Genomic DNA, 6000 nt, shown 5'->3' with positions numbered 1-6000 from the left:
CTTGATCTTTCTCTCTAGTTGATTTTCAACTTCAGCCTTATAAATTTTAAAGTAGTCTAAAGCTTCATCTTTAGTTTGCAACAAATAAACATAGCAAAATCTAGTGGCATCATCAATCAATGTCATGAAATATCTCTTTCCACCTTTTGTCAACACACCATTCATCTCGCATAGATCAGAATGTATGAGTTCTAGAGGTGCCAAGTTTCTCTCCTCGGCCGCCTTGTGAGGCTTCCGAGGTTGCTTTGATTGCACACAACTATGGCACTTAGAACCTTTAGCAATGGTGAAATTCGGAATTAAACTCAAACTGGATAGCCGAGACATTAAACCAAAGTTAATGTGACATAAACGAGAATGCCAAACACTGGTATCATCACTAACATTGCCACAAATATGGTTCACAGACTTATTACTGAAATCCGAAAGCGAAAAGCGGAACAAGCCTCCGCACTCATAGCCTTTACCAATAAATTGTCCAAACTTGGAAACAACTACTTTATTCGACTCTAAAACAACCTTAAACCCATCTCTGCATAGAAGGGAGCCGCTAACGAGATTCTTGTTCATAGTAGGGACATGCTGCACGTTCCTCAGCTGCACGATCTTCCCCGAAGTGAACTTCAGATCTACCGTGCCAACACCACGAACAGAAGCATGTGACCCATTCCCCATCAAGACGGAAGAATCCCGGGCGACCTGGTAAGAAGTGAACATGGATATGTCAGCACACACATGAACATTAGCACCTGTATCAATCCACCAAAATGGAGATTGAAACACCGAAAGAACAGTAAAAAGATTACCGTACCCATCAGCATTGCTAGCGGTCACCGTGTTGACTTGCCTCGCCTTTTTCTTGCGGTCTGCCCTCTCTGGACAGTCCTTAGAAAAGTGGCCAGTCTCTCCACAAGTAAAGTAGTTCAGATCTGCTTTGTTTATCATCTTCTTCTTCTTGAAGGTTGTAGTCTTCATAGGCTTATTGAAGGAGGGCTTGTTATTCCCTTTGTTCTTGCTGTAGGGTTTCTTCTGCACCATGTTGGCGCTAGACTGACCCTCTCCTTTCTCAGTTGTATCCTTAGCCCGAGCTTTCTCCTCAACATCAAGAGACGCTATCAGATTTTCAACTGATATCTCCTGTCTCTTGTGTTTGAGAGTTGTGGCAAAGTTCCTCCATGAAGGGGGCAACTTAGCGATGATGCATCCAGCCACAAACTTGTCAGGTAAGGCACACTTGAGGAGTTCAAGCTCTTTCGCAATGCACTGTATTTCATGAGCTTGTTCGACTACAGAACGGTTGTTCACCATCCTGATGTCATGGAAGCTCTCCATGATGTACAGTTCACTGCATGCATCGGTTGCACCGAATTTAGCATTCAGTGCATCCCAGAGCTCTTTACCATCTGTTATGTGCATGTACACATCACACAGACGATCAGCAAGAATACTCAGAACGCATCCGATGAAGAGAGTATTGTTTTCCTTGAACTTGTTCTGATCTTGGTCAGATATAGTTCCTTGAGGTAAACCATTACTAACTTCAAATACTTTCAGATGAGTAAGCCAGAGCGTGGCCTTAACCTGCCACCTCTTAAAGTGCACACCGGTAAACTTATCCGGCCTCAGTGCATCAGCAAAACCAGCCATTATTAACTCAGGAAATTGCCTACAATTAGGTTTTTGGATTGTTGGAGAATTAGGCACAATTTCCATGATTAATTCCAGAATATAAAACATGATGACAGCAACTACTAACATGTGAAACTCGAACATACTAGATGCATTAATCAACATGAGTAACAGCAGCACAAACGGTAAAGCATCCATCGCTAAACAGATCGAGATATGTCGCACGTACCGATCTGGTGGAGGTGGCGGTGGAGTTGTAGCAGATGATGTCGCAGCAGTAACGTTGTTGATGACAACGTTGTTGACGACAGGGACGACAGGTCGAAGTAGACGGCGTTGAAGACGACGGTAGGCAGCACCGCCCGATTTGGACGGAAGGCGACCCGTGATGATGAGCTTGAGCAGTCGCGCAGAGCGCTTCCCAAAAACCTAATTCGCCCTCTCCCGTACAGGATCGCAAGGACGAGTGGTTCCGGAGACCTGCTCTCCCGTTCGCCGATGCACGTCGGCGCGCGGGACGGAGTAGACTACGATGGCGGCGCAAGCAGAGAGAGGTGGGAAAACCCTAACTCGTGTAGTAGATATGTTTCTGCGGTAGCCGGGCAAGAGATTATATAGGCTCAGGAAACCCTAGGCAACGTGGGCCACAGATAGCCCACGGTTCGGGAGCGACCCGAACCGACTAACTGCGACGCGTCCGTCTAGGACTCTGTTCGTTTTCCTGAGCTGCAAAAAGTAAGGAAAGTCTCGGCTCGAGGCTCAATCCACTCACCACGAGCGCGGCGCGCGTCGCGTCGCGTCGCGTCGCGTCGTGACGTGTCGAGTCGAGTCGAGACGAGCGAGCGAGGAGGAGGAGGAGCGCGCGTGAACCACTCCTATTCTTACTCACTTACTAGTGGTGGAACAACCCACCTTATAAGGTGGTCTAACTTCCTCCCAACTTTCCATGTGGGACTAAACTTGCCACCTCTTGCCACTCCCTAGTGAGCTGCCACCCACTTGGGCTCAAACTCACATGGGCTGCCACAATGTGGGCTTTGAGATTTATAGGGACACTTTAAACCATCGCCAGAGCATATTGGCAATGCTCGACAAATTCGCTGACTTGAGATACTCGATCTTGGAGTGGAACTATAGCAAAGCACCGCCGACGATCAGTCCAGAAGTCGCTGCCTATCCCGGTGGATATTTCCTTGAGAGCATTCATGCGAGCTTTAACTCGCTCTTCTTCAGTAACGGAATTCAGTTGAGCACCTGCAGAAGAGGAAAAGAACTCAAATATCTGACTTCAAGACAGCGACTCAGGGGCTTTGCGAAACTTACACAGCATGTCATCGCTCGCCCTCGAGATCAGTTCCAGCAAGTAATCTTCACGCTCAGCGGCTCGTTTTACTTTCGAAAGAGCAACTACAATTTGGTCCTTCAAAATCTTAATTTCACTTCGTAATTTTTCAAAGCAATGGGTTCCTTCCATATCAGGTAAAGGGTCACCCGATTGGTTTGTGGGATCAGTAGCCTCAGAATGGGTTCCTCTGGCATTGATTCTTGCCGTGAAGGACCAGATGCAGGTTCTGGGTTAACCGAATCATCAAGTGAAGGCTAACAAAAACAAGAAAAGAAAATTCAAAAGGAGGCAAAAGAAGAGCCATTGATATTTCATATCATTCGTTACACAAAAGAGAGACTGGTCTTGCCATACATATGGTGGGTTCATTACAATAGCAAAAAAGAAAATCCTAAGGAAATAAGAGGCATTCTACTGCACCTCAGTGTACCCTACTAGCATCAACACATTTAGGCAACAAAGTGAAAAATACCATAACTGAATCTAAATAAATCATTTTTCCCCACATGGAGATCATGAAACAAACAAAAGATCACATATCAGGCCAGAATGCTGATAAAATCCTATGGTTAACCCATCAGGATCAGGGGTATCGCTGTGCTTGATTTGAAAAACAGTTAAGTCTGACATCTTCTACAGTAAAAGATTTCTCCAACTGAAACCTGTCCTCATCAACTTGAATTTGGTCCAAGAAAGAAGAAAGTCCATTTTTGGTCCCTGAACTTTCCAACAAGTTTAATTTTGCTCCTAAATGTTCTTTCAGGTACAAAACGAACCCTCAACTTTGTTAACAGTCCAAACAATCGGTTTTGCTGATTTTTATAAATTGGTAGCCAAAAACACTTCTTCACATCTTATGTAGGGTTTTCAGCTGCAACCAAATAGAGATTTACTATCTGGATCTTGTAGGTGCTGGCATAAACAACCAACTAGCTAGTGTATGCTAGTGACTTGCGTACTTGGATCTTGTAGGTAGCTGCCATAAACAACCAAATAATTAGTTTATTACTAGCTTGGAGTGGTTGCAGATCGTAAGTTCTTGAAAGGAGAAACGATTAATTATCCCGGTCTCTGCTGTGTTGAGTGTCGCCTTCGTTCTCTGCCTCTGCTGCTACCTGAGAATGGATGGTGCTTCTCTGATCTAAGCATGCTACCTGTGTTAAGTAGCTACTATAAATGTTGGCATAATCTAGCTTGGTTAGCGTTTCCATGGATGCTTGCAAGTCTGTATCGTTACAATGTAACTTTCTCACTTCTGCTCTAGTCTGATATGGACCTTTTTTTAATGATTTGCCATTAATTGTATAGCTACCGAATTATGCTATCTTCCCTTTGCTGAACTGTGTTTTTGATCCGTGGCCTATGCCGACCTGGGCATGATCTGGGTATTTTGAGCATTTCCTCCAGCGTTAATGTATAGTGTGGTTGACACCCTAATTCTTTTGTATGTGATGGTACCTGTGTATCGATTTAAGCCGTAGATTCTCCCGAGTTGTGAAACGACGACAAGTTCTTGGCTCCTCCTAATCTACCAAATACTGTAAATGGGGAGCACCCCATTTGAGGTAGTTACTGGATTTTCAGGAAACTAATCACTGAATTTTAGGAAAAAAAATGTAATAGCTGCATGAAACGTACTATTAAGGAAAAAATCATGGTTTCTTAAAACGAAGGAGAGCAAGGAAAGCAAATCCCTACCCAAACAAACGGTGAAACAAAAATCCCTTTTATCTTGCCGTACTGTGTGTGGCATAAATTGCCTTGGAGTTAATGCTCTTCCAAACAAACTCACGACCAGAAAATCAGGCATCCTTCCAGCTATCCACGATTTCCTGGGAATGAGATTGATGGCCCCATATAATTAGCTAGGAGGTTCCTTATTTGACGTGACTTTTGTCCATGTCACCAATCCGTGGCAACACACAATCTGGACGGTCGATCATCAAGTAAAAGAATCTCTTTGATCGTTATGGATGGATGGATTGGAACAGAAGCTATCGGCAAGAAACGGCGGGAGGCGAAAAGCAGCGATGAAAAAGTGGCGCCAGTTTTCCGAAATTTGAACATTGACCTTGTCTATAAATATATGATGGGGTTGAGCCAACGCGTGCGTCGTGTGTGACGACTTAGACTTAGACTTAGACTTAGACTTAGACTTAGACTCCGACTCCGACTCCGACTCCGACTCCGACTCCGACTCCGACTCCGACTCCGAATCCGACTCCGACTCCGACTCCGACTCCGACTCCGACTCCGACTTCGACTCCGACTCGGACTCAGACTTTGCCTTCGACTTTGACTCTTGCTCGGAGAGGAGCGGAGGGGAGAGGAGGGGAGAGGCTTTGCCGTCCTAGCGTCGTGACTTGACAGTTCTTCCCTCTCACGGTCGATTTGCTTTCTTCTCGCCTGACAAGTCGTGGTCCGCGAGGCGCAGTTGTAGGCGGTGGTTGTCATCGTCGGATGGATCTGAGGCTGGGAGCCATTATTTACCCTGGAGGTATGCGTGCACGCGCCTTTTGTTTCCATGATCTGTACATTTTTTCGGTTGGTTTCATTGCCTTGTTCAATCTATTGACGGATGGATCTGTGGAGTTTTGCTGTAGTTGCGATCGATGCAGACTTTGAAAGGCCTGTTGGAGTGGGAGGAGGAAAAAAAGGAGAAGCGATCGATGGATGGATGACGGCGTACGTCCGGCGGCGGGAGGAGGAAAAAAGGAGAAGTGTGATTCCCTCATAAATTAACCCTTAACGATGGTACCAACAAAACCCAACTTCTCCAATTTATAACGGTTATACATCACATGCCCTAATCAATTATCAGGTAGAGGTTAATAACAATTGCAGATCAGTTACAGTGAGACACTAAATTAGAAACGGCTACTCTTACCATGTGCATGTCGTGTGTGCAAATATATTAGCAATGCATAAAAAAATCCTAGAGCTTGATCAACAATCTGGCTGCATAAAGAAAAGCCGCAACCCATCATCGGTCCCAACCTCCAGAGAAGCCGTCACACAGCACCCAT

Source organism: Lolium perenne, chromosome 3, assembly GCF_019359855.2.
Source record: "Lolium perenne isolate Kyuss_39 chromosome 3, Kyuss_2.0, whole genome shotgun sequence".
Classification (NCBI taxonomy): Eukaryota; Viridiplantae; Streptophyta; class Magnoliopsida; order Poales; family Poaceae; genus Lolium; species Lolium perenne.
The sequence above is the reverse complement of the archived record's forward strand: the minus strand, read 5'-3'. Positions refer to the sequence as shown.